The following is a 16,122-nucleotide window of genomic DNA, read 5'->3' on the forward strand; positions in this document are numbered from 1 at the left end:
CTCAGTCCTCTCTGTGGCCACAGTCTCTTCACATCCCACTGCATGTGCAAGTACTTTTCAATGCTTCCCACCTGAGGCTGGGATGGAGAATTGCTCTTTGCTGCTTTTTCTACACCCTGAGCCCTCCAAGCTACAGTGAATGTCTGTCACCCATAAAACTGAAAAAGATGTTTTATTAAGAATGGAGGAATAAATCACTTTTGAAAGCTGACCAAAATCTGCCTTAGATGGAGAAAGTTTTTCCTCTTGGGATACAGCTGCAGTTTGAAGTTTGGCAAGGTTTGATCTGCAGCACTGGTATCAAAGATTCTGCTGATCCACTGCTGATCCAAGTGGTTGGAATGATCATTCTTAATAACCAGTGATGTTGATGCTGACATCCCTATAAGACTTTTTTTTTGTCTCTTTCCTAAGAGAGATTCTCTTAGGATTGCTTGATTTTAAATAACTTGGTCCCACAGGCTTCTATGGTACCATCTGACTTCTAAAGTTAGGCAACTGCTGCTTGTGGGTTTTGATCAAATCCAAAATAATACAGTTACATATCAAAACATCTATAGGTAGCTAAAACAGTGCTATTTCTGAGTTTAATTGATGAAACATAAATCTGGGATTTGCTAGAATGGCTGAGTTTATCTTGATCATTTTTTCTTCATTTAAGAAAACTTGCTTATGTTGAGTGTATTTGGCAGTCAACCAGGAAAACCTTCTTTTTAAGTTTTGTGCTTGTCTATTTATGGTTGCTTTTATTTATGAAAATCCTTGGATTTCTTTTGAAATGGTCTCATATTTATACAGCTCTTTGGTCCATATAGATTAAATATTCAGATAGGACATAAACCAGAGTTTACTGGCTTACCTCAAATGTATATTTCAAATTTTGGTCTAAGTGTAATTAGAAATAGTATCCAATAACTACTAATTAATACTATAGATCAATGTCCCTGTAACACCTGAAAAATCATCTGTGGGAAAAAATATGTTCTTTTCAGAGGCTTCAAATTCCAGCAAACTGATTGAAAGTTCAGTTTTTTGTATGGGTGCATCTTTTTTATGTTAGGCATGTGTGCATGAAAGTCTGTGAAAGTCTGACTTCTTGATTATTGTAGTAGGATTACAGCATAAATATAGCAACATTTGTAATAACCCGAATAGCTGAAGTTTTCAGAATCAATATAAGAAAAAAACCCAAGAATAAAGATCACCAAAAAAAGAAAAGTGAAACAGAAATCAATACAAATCCTATTGGGCTAAACAAATCCCTCAACAGCTCTGAAAAAAGTATGCCAGACTAACCCAGTCGTTGCAAGGTGAATGTAATACATACTAATTTTTCTAAGTATAAAAATACATTTGTCACCACTGTGTTAGGAGTAATGCCATTTTGGACAAATACAGTAATTCTGTTTTTAAGACTAACCAAAAGAATAGTAAAAATTTGTGTTCTGTGGATTTTTTTTTTAATTGTCAAACTGCGTATGAGTAATCTTTTAAATAATGAATGCAAAAGAACCAAGTCTTTTTTTATGCTTAATAAATAGAAAGAAAAGAAAGAATTGCCAGGTTGCCATGAAAACACACAGACTTATTATGAATAAGTGAATTCTTTCAGAGATGACATAATAAAAATATCTTTTTAAGTGCAGGTTGCATATTATATGGATGTAGTTGTCCCTTTTTAGGCCAGGACAAAGAAGACAAACCATATGGCTTAACTGTGTAAAAACTGCCCCCATGACCTAATGTTATTTCTCCAGAGGTGAAGCTATTCTTAAAGCAAGGAACACCTACAACGAGGGGGGAAAAAAACCCTATGCAAATAAAAGGAATTAAAATGCAATTATTTTGTATTTTATTGAAGAATGATTTAAGCTATCACATTTTCATGTTACTTTATTCATTATTATGAACATTTCAAAGACTAACAAGAAAACCACTACAATACCTGACCACAGAATGAAATTACAGTTAGCTAAGTAACAGTGCCCACACAAATTATCTCTAATTCGTTGACATTAATATGATTGAGTTGCTGATAGTGCCAAATTAATGTCACAGAATGAAGAACAGCAAGGAAAAAAACTCATAAAAAACAGTATCTGTAACTGAATGACAGAATGAGAAGTGAGAAATTTTTCCTTTGTATGACATGGGGAAAATGCATCAACTGAGGTCCCATATCCTTCTTCAGCTGACCCAGCTACGGGGTCCTCAGTCACAGAGGGAAGTGACAGTCTCCAGCTACAGGGCTGGTTGCCTGATTTGAGCTTGACAGTTTGGCAGTTGACTAATCTAAAAAAAAATTAGACATCAAGATCTGTGTGGACCTGATCAGGTGCTTTCTGCTCTGATATCACAGCATCCACCAGAGTGATTTTGGATAAAACTGTGGGTATCCCTCTATATTCTCATGCTGGTCCATGTTTAACCTCATCCCAGCTCAGCTAAGCTCAGGTGCAGAGTGAATCAGCTGCCTTAGCACAAGTCATCTTCTGTTTGATAGTGCTGTGTAACCCAAGAAAGGATTTCACCACTGACTGAGCTGGAGAAAGAGATAGGGGCCTTATAAAAAATCCTCAGGGGATTTCCATGAAAAAGGTAACAGGCTTAGCAGCTGTGCTACACACCCATTTTCAAGGACGACAATGCAATAAACAGATACTGGCTAAAGAGGACCAGCAAAATAGTTGCAGTTCTCTGAGGTTAAATGTGGCACTGCAGTGGAGTAACGGGGTAACAGATCAATGATTCAATCAGACAAATCAACAGATTCAATGACTAATGACTTACCTCTTGCTTGTCAATAGAGTAGTTAAGCAAGTAGTAGCTCTGCTTCTTTTATTGATTGCAGCTGATGTGTAATGCTTACATACTGTAGTGATAGCCCCACCTTCCAAACTCCCATCATTTTTATGTTTCTGCTCAGGATTTGTCAGCCCCCTATCCAAATGGCTTTTGCAATTATTTGCTTGTTCAGTTGGTGAATTTTTGGGGTTAAGTTTAGCAAGTTTCTAGATGCATTTTTTAATATTCTACACCAGGCTGCTCTTAGTAGCCCTCTGTATAGCAAAGCATCTGTATTCTGGGCTGAAAAACAATTATATTTACTAATACCTTCTTCTGCAGAAGGACAGTTTTCACCTGGCTCACCAGTAAAGCTCCAAAAGCCCAAACTGTCAGAAACACTTACAGAGTCTGAGTCCCAAGGAGGGGACGTTGCCAGCTCCCATTCTCTGAAGGGCCAAACTCAAGGCACATCCAGACATTTACAGTCACCTCAAGTCACTCTGCTGATATCTGTCTGTAGGGTTTGAATGTGTTTTCAGCATGAGACTGCCATCAGTGGAAGGTTTACAATTATTTTAATTTTTGACTAAAATGTTCTCAGAAAAAAACTCTATCACTCTGAATTTTAAAACACTATGCTATATACCCTCTAAATTTCTTCAACCAGACCTATACATTAATTCCCTTATTTTATCAGTTTCACCATTCCTGTGATCATTCCCACAAGTCAGTCACCTTGAATAGCTGAGGAGCTTAAAAATTTCTGGGAAAATGTGAAATAAGAGCTGATTTCTTTCTTCCCACTTGATGCCTTGAGTACTTAAAGGTAACAGCTATTTGTTTGGAAGAAACATCTCCAAAGTGATCAATTTTACCTGTAAATAATTTATTATATAGATGAAATCCCAGAAAAAGAGTCTTTGTAAATACCAAGCATATTTCTTGTGTCTTACTGGAACAGTAATTCCTGTTATTGTGTATTAATAGAATTTGAGGCAGTTTTGATGTCAGTCCTAGGAACCTGTAGCCTCTATTCACTTTCAAATAGAGAATTGCTGTTATTAATTGAACTAAATTTACTCTAGCAGAAAGATAACAATGCCTAGTCAGAAATCCATGTTCTAAGGAGGATTTAATACAATTTGGTACAGATTAAGTTCCCTTAAACAAAGCCTCCAAACATTTAAGTGCATAAAGATAATGCAGATAATCATAAAATAAACAGTGAAAAGTATATTATGCACAGTTAAAGAAAGAAATCCACACATAATATCAGAATTTTATGTCTCTAAGATTCTTTACACTGTGGTTCATAAAATCCTTTTCACTTTGATTAAAATACTTGGATAATGAGGCTATTGGTCAAAGTGAAAAGAATTGTAAAGGGATGTTTCAGTGCCATCTAGTGGGTTTATCATGTTAATAAAGAAGTTCCTTCTTGTATAACAATTTTTATTTATAATCATAATCAAAAAACAATTTTTGCTACTGCTCTATGCTTCCTTTTCCTTCAGTTTTGTACATAATGCTATTGGACACATTAACCATTAAAATATTTGTGGTTTTGCTTCTAAAGCCATTCTGATTCTGTGCAAAAATAAATACCATGCAGGGTGGGAGTGTACTGAGCTATATTGTGTACAAGGAGAAGGCATTATACATTGAGTCCAAGAGCAATAATCAACTTAGTGCAGCCACCCTCCATCCTTTGGAAAGAAACAGCTTCAGCTTGAAGATTCCAGGAGTGGGGATGTATCAGACCTGTTCTGCTGACTGATTGACATCCTGAGCTTCACCTAACAGAGTTTGAATGTGTTTGCTGGAGCTTCTCACCCTTGCTTTTCCTTATAGTTTCTTTTTTGAGGTAAAAAAGCCTTTTAATATATTTTCCACATGTTACTACTTCTGTGCTACAATCAATGTTTACCTTTCCAGAGTCCTTTTTGATATGCTTAACAAATTGCATTCATTCTGTCCTTCACAGTAAGGCTTTTTTCCCCCCAGCATTCAGATAATCTTGTTGGCTTTCTTTTTACACCTTCTCCATTTCTTCCACTGTCAGAAACACTTGACACCTGTTCTGTAAGCAATATTCTAGTACTGGCTTCATCAGGGCTTATATAAACAAAAACTTACCTCCCTACTCCTACACACTGCCTTCCTGAATAGATTTACAAATTCACATTAATCCTGTTTGCCTCACACATCACATTAGAAGTGTGTGTTGACTCAAGTTGTTCAAGATGATTTATAAGCACTTTTCAAAGTTGTTGTTCTAAAGGATACTTTCCTCCCTTCCATAGTTATAAATTTGATTATTTTTCAGACATACAATTCAGTACGTGAGTATATTAAAACAAAGCTAATTGCATGGGTTCATTCTGTTTACCAAACTATCCATGTTACTCTGTGCAACTTCAGCATCCATATCTGTCATGCTGTTAACCTCTGCATATTTTATCTGGGGTGATTTTATATCTAAGGCAGGTTATGCATAAATCTAGCATCACTTTCCTTTGAGCACTCATCTTTGGAAGACACAGTTTCAAGTAGCCTCACTGGAGGATTGTCACCCTGTTCTTTTAAAAGTTTCAAAGTTCTTCTAAAAGTTTTTTATGCCTTTTGATAATGTTTACATATTTCTACTGGAGCTCTCACGCACTGTCATGTAAATAATGATTATCCAGCATTCTTCTTTGTGAGAGGAGAGAATTGATGGACTCTTGGTTTGACCAGTGTGGCTGGAGAGGTGGCAATTTCACCTTCCAATCCACTGTCACTTTTGGAATTCTATATATTGCAGAGTCAGAAATAAACTTCCTCTTTTGTATCTAGCATTCGTGTGCGAGTTATTTTGTGTCGTAGTGCGACAGAGGATTATTTCTCACTGGCATTATTTTTCTAACCCATCAGTTTCAGACTGTAGGTGCTTCAGTGGCAGCTATTTTAAATGAACAGTAGCACATTGTGCTTGCTCAATGTCCTCTAGCAGTTAAAGCATATGGTATCAGCATGTATGATTACATCTGCAATCTCTCAAAGACCTAAATCAAGCCTATAATTGTATTCCTGTAGTTTAAATCTTTGTCACCAAAATCCTCTGTCCTTCTCCACTATTTTTGCTGGATCACATCAGGCTATCTGCCAGTCCTTTTTAAATGCTCATAAGTTATTCATGCCTCTGCAATTTCCTCAGCACTCCAAAATTCATCTCAAAGGCTGTTGGTGTAAATGAACAGCCTCAGCCAAATGTGTTTTCTTTATGGACTTTCAGGTGTGAATAATCCAGATTTGATCATTTAAAAGAAATCATCCCAAGCAGATGCTAAGCTTCCTCTTTACATATTAATGAATTCAGTGGAATTTATGCATTGCATTAGCACATTTTGTTCCAAACACAAGAGAAGAAAAATATACTTTGCCCTTTTTGCATTCCTCTAAATAGCTGTAACACAAATCTCTCTGAGGAGTTCATTTGAAACTGTATTTGGGAGCATGGCCCAACATCTCAAAGATTTACCTGAGCTCTGTGGCCATCAACCACGAACTTTCACTCCTTTCAAGCTCCCATGGTTAATCCCTAGGCACAGCTGCCTGCCATGGAAGCAAGGCAGAGAAAGCAGAATCACATTACAGACAGAGCCACTGCTGGGGTGGTGGCAAACTGTGACACCACAGCTGCTGCTTCTCTTCAAAGCATTCATCTGTCAGAAAAGGGTGATGCAGCTTCTATAGATACACTTGCAATACTACTGCTTGTAATTATTAAATAAACTAACTTATATTCTGCTCATATTTGAGCTCCTTCCAGTCTTGCTAAAACTGGAATTATCCATCAAGTACCAATTTCTCCCTTTAAGCCTGTAGTCTAAGCTTTGAACACTCAGCTTTGCCCAAATCACACTGGAATTCCAAATTAGTGAATTTCCTCAGCTATTTATGTGCTTATGGGGAGTTTGATCCTTCTAGTATCTATAGATCTGACTTTCAAATGAAAGGCACACAAAAAAAATGAGGTCTGGAAAAAAATACTTGCTTATTGAATTAAAGTGTATGTAGTTCCCTGAGAGTTTAGTTAATCCATAACCAGAACTACTATGAACATATTTGTTTTATTTCTTTACATAAAATAAGTATATAATCTATATTTTTAAGCAAGGACAAATACAGCTAGTATTAGAGAAAGCATTTTTCAGAAAGTTCTGCTGAACACTAAGTAAATTCTCTCTATATTTTTCCTATTGATAGAGCATTAAGTAAGGCTGGGGAATTAAACATAAAAATAAAATATCAATTGTGTAGCTTCTTTTTAAAAAGTGATAATATCCAATTGTAACTATGAAATAATTCATTGAGATAAATGAGGGTTCCAATATAAAGAAAACACAGATACCAAAGTCTCTTGTAAATGGACAATGGGCTCATGTGTTCTTTTTATATTATTATTTTATGTATTATTATATAGCCATAGCAAGGAGCAGCATTATGTTTTGCCCTTAAGAATTTTATTTAAATAATTCCTATATCAGTTGAGAATTTTTTTTCAGACATACTTTAAAAAAATTCATATTTTTTCATTAAATAAGTGGAATAGTACCAAAATAATAGCTACACACCAGGAATTAGCAACATAAGCTTGGTAATCCATATTGTTCTTTGTTAAAACCAGAATGCTAATTCTTGTGAACTTAGAGATTTACTGGGGGCTTACATACTGCAGCACATGAGATCAAGACAATATACCCTCCTTTTCCAAATCACACTTCAAATATTAGCAGGCTGTTTCTACAAAGCAACCACTGTTCATTCATATAAACCCACAGCTGCATAATTCAGCAGGGGTGTAGGTGTGTACTGCTGTGCTACAGAATGATTGCTGTCTTAAAATTGCTACACACATGAGAGAAAATAGGAAGATAAAGCTTGGAAGTCAGGCTACTATTTACAGAGGACTTACAGGAAGAAAATCCATTGTGTTCCATGTCTGTTTCATTAATATAGAGTTAATGTTACAGTCAATAAATACCTCAAAGAGATTAATTATGGAGAAGAGATTATAAATCAGAAGGACAGCAGACAGAATAATGCTGCTGCATTGGAACAGGAATTGCACTAGGTGGTAGTGTGAACTTGCTCCTCGTGAGAAAGTGGTCAAGGATTAACAGTGACGGTTGTGATGCTCATTGAAAAAATCTGCTGCTGTCTATAACCAGATATACTTTACCTAAGAGATGTTACTACGTTGAATGGGTAGCAAATATCAAGAAATGGAGACATTTTTCAGAATGTACTTTCAAAAAAGCCCCACAACTTCACCTTGTCTCATATGCATGCCTGTACCTCTATAACCAAATACATATCACGTATCTTATTGCTTACAAGTACAAAAAAAGGAGACCAAAAAAAACAGATTCTATTCTTTCTTTTCAAACCCTTAATCATTTTTCACTCCTTCAGAAAGACTTTTTGAATCTGAGCTTTCTCATTTTGGTCACTTATTCTAGGGATTTTTTTTTTCCTGTTTGTTTGCCTTACATACCTGTATCCTCAGCACCATCTTTCAGGTGTTCACATTAGCAGGTTTTTCCAACTTGTCTGCTAGAGAGAATCACCAAATTCTGAAGAACACACATGAAAATCTACATGATCACCAAAATAACTCAAATTTACCTCCATGATGGTGACTTCCAGCACCCCCATGCAGCATTTCTCTTGGAGGCTCAGAGACTTTACAGCTAAAATGCACCATTAGTGCAAGCATTGGTATTTATTTACAGCCCCTGGAAGTGAAGAGGTGTCTCATGGCACAGACAAATTACAGAGCATCACAGAAGAGCTAAAAATCCCATTTCAGCCCCAGCAGGAAAAGCAAGAGTCTGATGAAGGCAGGACCAAGGATCACTGGCAGTGAGGCTCCAGCTGCCCTGGGAAGCGCTGAGGGCACTGTTGTGATGCTCAACACAGGAACCTGAGCTCAGGAATGTTTTGCAGGTGATCTCTAGGAAGGAGAGAGGAGATGGGAACATACTGGGCTCAAGTTCTAGGACTAGGAGTGGCTTAGGAGGAGGATGTACATCCACCACAGGAGAGGTGAACAAACAAACCAAGGCTGGCATTATTGGCTCAGCGGGGATTGGGGCGGTGCAAAGAGCACAACAAAGTTGTGAAACTAAATTATGAGTTCTGTCGATTCACTTCCTTGAGGTAGCTTGGCATTAAAAAATTTTAAAAGCATCAATAAAAAATCCAAACTGCTTGGCTTTCACTGAAGGCTATTTACAAGTATCAGCTGTTACCCATCTCTCTGTAACACTCAGAAATTGTAACTCTGGCTTCTGGCTCTGACTATGCCATGACCAGGGAAGCACTCATTTAATCAGTGTGTATTCCTTCTATTTTATAACATAAAATAGCATAAATAAAAAAATAAATAAAGTGTGGCGTGTATAATCATTCTCAAGTCTCCAGAGAAACTACATCAACTACTAGAATACTTTCAAAAAGTAACAAATTTAAATTACTATTAAATCCTTTTAACACAGTTGTCTCCAACCGTATCTTCAATGCAATTATTTGAACTAAATGTTCAGTTTTATGTTTCTCACAAGATATTGAAGCAAATGTGATACAGGACATCAGATATATTCAAATATCCTATTGCTCCATGTCTGGTTTATTTCTGTGATATTTAACGTACATAAATAGAACTTTTACACCTTTAGAGGATTCAAATAACATAACTTGTAACTCTCTACCTGACAGAAGATACTGGAAGGTGCCAACTGTGTGGATACCCTTTAGGATCTCAAGTGCACTGATACACCCTTATATCCTAAACTCTAATAACAACATGCAGCTGACACTATAGATATATGGTTGCATGCAAATACTGCCATCCACTTGCCAAAACTCCCAGATTTTATTTTATTTTGTTCATGGTGCTTCAGTAGAATGTGAACTCCACTGAACAGCACCAGGATGTTTTCAAGCAGCATCTGATTCACTACTGGAAAAGTGGTTTCTCACTGTGATTTCTGCAAGGAGAGAAGTCATCATGTTTTTCTTCACTCGTGGAGAGCAGGAAGATGTAGTTCATCTGATATAAGAAAATTCAACCAGCTCTTACGTTTAATATATAAAACACAGTTATAAACTAGAATAAACCTCACAGAAGGAATGTCACAAAGCAGTAAATATGAAAGGACAAAAATATCAGAATAGTTGTCATCTCTGCTTCCTTTAAATCCTTCTAAGGGATGCTGCAGCATGGCTTTACCCAGAGAATCCCATTAACTCCTGGCAGCTGTGGGGAGGCAGCAATGCCTGCTGCCAGCTGTCTCAGTCTTTGCCTGGCTCATCTCTGCCGGGCTCTGCTGCCTCCTGCTCCTCTCAGCTGCTGCCTCATCAGGATCAGGATTGTCCCCTTTTGTCTCTGTGTCCCTCTGGGTATTGCTGTGATGCCACTGGCAGTGAGGATGATGGAAATGACTCTGAAATGGAGTTAAAAGGTACATGCAAAATTACCCTCAATTTCACGACCCTATTTACTCCTGAGCTTTTTTCTTCTGCATAAAATATCTACAGATGGTTGTTGATCCTCTCCTGAGTAATAAAATGCTTGCACTCTTCAGGTGTTTCTACAAGCAATCATACTTATTAGCATCATAGGAAACTCCAAGCACATTTCATGACCCAGATCATAAAATTCAATTCAAGAGTTTATTTCTCTCATTAATAGATGCCTGTTATAATCTTTTATCATTTCTAAACTGTCACGGAGCGTTGCAGTACTTCAAGCCCTTAGATAAGTTTTGAGATTAATACCTGATAATAAAACTACTTGTAATTTATTTTAAGTAGATATTTTAAAGTCTTTTCCCTTCAGGCAGATGGTGAATTGATCTGACAATGGTAGGGTTAGTAAAATGATACTTCTGTGGCAGTCACAGCATCTCACAGACTGAGCCCCATTGTGTCTCAGGTGGGGATCTCTGAGCTGATGAAAACTCCAGAGGGAAGAACTGCTCACTTCTCTGTTCTTGCTCTAATTTAAGATTAGCTGCAAGTATCTTGACATGATTCTTGTGCAGTGCCTGGCATTTTGCATTCCTGGTTCGTGCAAGGCTTCTGAGGAACACCAGTAATGCAAACTGGTTGTAAAAGCAGAACATAACTCTCTGTGCTGCCAGCTCACACACTTCATTTGCCCTGCCCTGAACATCATCAGATGCCCTTTGATCTGAACACAAGAAATGAAACCAAGTTTGCCCTACACCAAAGCAAGAGTGTTTTCAAGTTATCTCTTGATCTATGTACAACAGGAAATGCAACCAGAAAAGTGATGTTCCTAGGAATTTACTTTCAATTCTACCGATAAAATGCCTGCATATATCAGTCTAATGGGATTAACTAATGAGACAAGCTGATAATTAATGTGTTGTTTAGAGGCTATGCTATTTCAAGGCAGTAATGAACTGCTCAGCAATGCAATGCAGGCTGGGTTTTTTCATTGAGGTTGAAGGACTGGGCAGGGGTGGTGCCCCACACTGCTCCCTGTCCCAGCTGACTGCAGGGTGAGGGGGGTGGTGCAGGTTGGGTCTCACCCCTTGCACAATGAGAGCATTGTCAGGGCACAGACCCCAGCCTGAGAACCAGAAAATGTTCCTTGCTGGGGCTGAGGGAGCAGATGAATCACCAGACATAATTAGGGACCAGAGTGTCTCTGCAAATCAACTGAAAATAGAGGTAGACAGAGATTCTGATATTTACACATCCACCTGGCTGATTGTGGAAGAATGCTTCAGCTTTTCAGGGAGCCCTGTAATAAAATGAGACTCTGATTCTTCTTACAAAGTAATCATTTTTTGAGATATATTATCATTCCTTATCAATTTTCTAGATGTATGTATTGCATCAGTTTGAGACATATGAACATTTATGGCACAGAAAGGCAGAATTCAGGGCTTGTTCCCTCTCCCAGTTCAGTAACTGAGATGGCCACTCCCCTGCTGCTCACTGTCCTGATATTCATTGATGAACTTTATGAATAGGGTAGGGCGAATTAATCATTAATGAAAGAAATAAGTTTATCTTATAATGGGATACCAAACATGCCACAACTTTTTGGCCTTTGTGAGTGACAATCTTGCAAGTGCTCCTTGCAGATGGGGAGGGATGTAATTGCTTCTGTTTGAGACCCAGAACTCCCTGTAATCAGCACTTACACAATGGAGAGGAGGATTGTGCAAATTTTGAAAACACATACCTATCTCACTCTCTGTCTGTGGATTCTGTGCTTGTCTGAAGACAGTTCTCTTCTATCACTTGAACAATTTAATTTCAATGGTATTAAAATGTGTGCCCAGTAAATATCTGGCTCATGTATCATACAGACTCAGAGTGCAGCAAGCAAATTAAAAGGCACCCATGTACACAGGGCATAAGAAGTAATAATCTAGATTATTAAATATCTATTGTCCATAGAGTATTGCTGCAGGATAAGAGAAAGGCTTCAATATGAAATCTTTCTGGTATAAAGGGAGAAAAGCAGAGAAAACTTCTAAAGGCCAAACCAAAGAATCCTGAAGTGACATTTTTACTGTATTGAAGATTTCATGCCAGTGAATGCACTTCCAGTTATTTTAAAAGCAGTGCTATACTAAAAAACTATAAAGGCCTTTATCTTCCGTATTGCCTTTATTTTACGTTACAAAATGCAAATTAAAGAAAGAAAGAAAAAGTATTAGCCTACGCCATCTGGTAAATTTTCTATTTCAAAGTAAATAGAGAATTATTACTTAAAGAAGAGACATAAAGAACAATCCATTTGATGTGTGTTTTCAAGGCTGGCAGGAAGTTTTTCAGAGGAAAAAAAGACCTGGTTTTCTCAGAACCCATGAAACTGCCAGCAATGAGGATGACCTTTGATTTCTTGTCCAAATGGTGCCTTTTTTTGGGCCAGGTTCTGATGTCCAGGCTCAGATCTGGAGGCAGTGGAGCAAACTGTCTGCAGACCCCTTACTTTTTATTACCTCTGATACAGGCTCTGTCTGCTTTTCATATAACCAGTAGCCCCCAGGATTTTGGCAACCCCTGGCTCCCAATGCCAGACTAACAGCAGGTTCTCATCCCAAATCAGTGCGCAAGGCTCCCTTTGTCATTTGGCAGCCCAGGTGTCATTTGACCAGTTAGCTCTGGTAACTGTCAATAATTCTAGCTTTGATCATTAGGTGTTTTTCGTTAATCTCAACAAAATTTAACTGTAGTCTAGCTGGTAGTTACAGAAAGCAGATGATAGTTGCTTAGAACACTTACTAAAATTGTGCATAACTAGTATTGCAAATTCCCAGAATTATCAGTACTTCCTCCTTTGCACATACCAGCATTTCTCAAATCACTTCATGTTTGGCAACTCTATAGCATGTCACATTGTTGTTATAATGCACTTTAGGAGGATGATGTAATTTCTTTTCATAAGATATAAGTGTTGAATAATCCCAAAACAGGCACAGCTCCTTGAAAAATCAAGGCCTGCATGCTGCAATTACCTACAAGTGATGTGCTCACAAACAACCCAACTGGTTTTCAGAAGCAGGAAGCCCATACAAAAACCAGCCCTAAAGCTTTTCAGTCTCCAGTTGTTCACCCTTGGCATTTAGTGCCTGTCCTGTTACAGATCACTGAAATATCCCTGAAATCTCACAGCTTTTTCAGACATTTGCATGCACTGAGGTTCAGCTATATACACTTGAAACAGCTACATAACCCCGAAATCAGTACTGCAGTGCAGCCTTGTACCCTTTCTTGTTGAAAACAATGACAATCACTTCGGCTCACTTAAAAAGAGGCTGGGTTGGATTCACGTTGTGAAATACTCCAGTTTAATTATTAAGTCTAATTGGTGTGGTAATGTTGATGTTGCTGTTTGCAACATCCCACTCCCACATTCCTTAGGCTTAAATGACTTCATGCTTTGCAGCCCTGCCTCATAACTCTTATTTAGGAAAGCCCTTTAAAAAGCTTTTGTTGTTCCTCGTGATTGTTTTCTTCAATTCTTTTTAAAAAAGCAATGTTTCTTAATTTCAAAGCCAAAAGGCTTAAAATCAAAATGATGATGCTCAATTATTCTGAAGTAATTTTGAACGTGATACTGATTTAACTGGCCTGCAAAGTAAGTGGATGTCATCCTGTAGCTTTTCATTACTTTATTTACAGAAAGATGCTATAAACAAGATACTTTTCATCACTCTACCCTGTATTAGCTAGCCTGCCTCAAAGGAATTTTGCAAGACCTTCCAAAAATAGCAGAGGGTGAAGGTAGTGCTTCATTGAAACCCACCTGCTGGATTTAATTCCAACAGTGACCAATAAATTAATAAAATTCTGACAGTATTCTCAAAGTACACTAAAAACTCAAGTTGCCTGAAGAAATAGTACTCAGAAGCAAAATAAAGAAGGCCTCCTACTCACAGCGAGCCTTGTTGCTGTTATCAGCTAATATGATAAAAGAGTATTCCCTGTGCAAGCCATCCTTTTGTTGAGGGAGTGGCAAAGCCAGTGACAGGCACCACTTTGGGAACCATCCATGTGCTGATTGTCCTCATGTCAGCATTTCCAGGAGTTCTTCTGAGGAAGAAATCTCTAAATCACAGCTCCAAACCGAAACCTCCTTGCCAGACACGACACCAATGGGGCACAAACACAAACGTTTGGTCACAAGTGGAGAGGGTACCACAAAAAACCACAAAGTTTTATGAAAGCACTACAGGTGTTGCCACACCACAGGTACTTAAGAGTATATTTACACTGGCACAAATATAGCAGTGCCCTGATGGAAACTTCCTGTGCTAGACTGAAGTTGGAAATGGGATTGTGATGGAACAGAACCAGCATCAGCAAAATGACAAACTCAAAAACCCATATCACATCCAAGGACTGATATGGAACCATATGGGGTTTTTCCTATGTGTTTCCATTTAATAGTGATTAACAGCTCGTATAAATTAATGTAATTTCTTATTTTCATTTTTTGCACTGTAATTCCGTAATTTACATCCCAAAAAATTAGATCAATGCACATAGTGCCCACAGGTCTTAAAATACCTTGCTGCAGGAGATTTAAAATTTTCTGCTAATATAATATTCCTTAGGTTCCTATTTTGTACTTTTTAATTCAATATTGCCCTCAGAATCTGCACTGAGCACCAGAGTGTCTTATCACAGAAAATGATGACCAACTAATTCACCTGGAATTCTCTTTGATGAAAACTAAGGCATAACTGCAGGAATAAATATATTTTCTTTATTAAGATACAGACTTCAGATCTTACTCCATGTAAATCAGAAAAAGACTTGGGCTTACATTAAAGTTACAAATAACTCATGCAACAACTGTTAGTTTAGATGGTATTAAAATACAAAGTAAATGGAACTTAACATTTGGTACTCTTTCTTTAGCTAAGAAGTATTTTATTCTATGAGTCATCCCATCGGGATTGGCATCAGTAAAGTATTAGAAGCTGGATCATAAGAAAGGCACAGCAAATATAAAGAATAACAATCCCTTCATATCTTTTTCAGCAGCCAAGCAGACTGGAATGAATAGAAAAATACTTTGTGGTATTTAAGATTTTTTTCATTCAAATTTGTTACAACTGAAATGTTGGAAAAGGTGACCTTTACATTACTATTGATATCTATAATATTCACACATTATTCATACACCCAAAACTGAATTATACATCCTGCAATGTGCATAGATAGGCAGGTTCCTGCCCAGAAAATTTATTCTCTAGATATAAGACTTGACAGTGGTGCAATTAAAATTGAGATAAAAGAAAAAAATAAATAAAATAACCAGCCCTGAACAATAACTTGCCTGAATTATCCCTATTAGGCCATTTTTTAATTGTAGGATATTATGCACTGTACCTCATCATGTAAGATGATTACAGATATTGCTAAAGAAGAGAGATTTGAGGAGAGAAAGCACAAAGCAGCATTTTAGCTGCAGAAAGAACCTTCTTCCACATTTAGCCACTTCATCCCTCATGAAAACACAATCATTGATAAAACTTCAGGACAGAAGGAATTTTCCTTGCTGGTTTTGGTAATGGAGAGAAAAATCCTAATGTCCAGCCTGATGGAATAAGCAACCATTTTCCCATGTTGGCATATACGAGAAGGTATTAAATATAAGAAGTCGGCCAAGAACAGAGATGAAGGTATGAATGTCATCTATAAAAAGAAGAGGATCATGGAGAAGGCAAACATGAAATGCCTCGTTCATGTCCTTCCGCCCTAGTGACGGGGGCATGAACTGGAGCTGGCAGTGCA

This window comes from Taeniopygia guttata, chromosome 6 (assembly GCF_048771995.1).
Source record: "Taeniopygia guttata chromosome 6, bTaeGut7.mat, whole genome shotgun sequence".
Lineage (NCBI taxonomy): Eukaryota > Metazoa > Chordata > Aves > Passeriformes > Estrildidae > Taeniopygia > Taeniopygia guttata.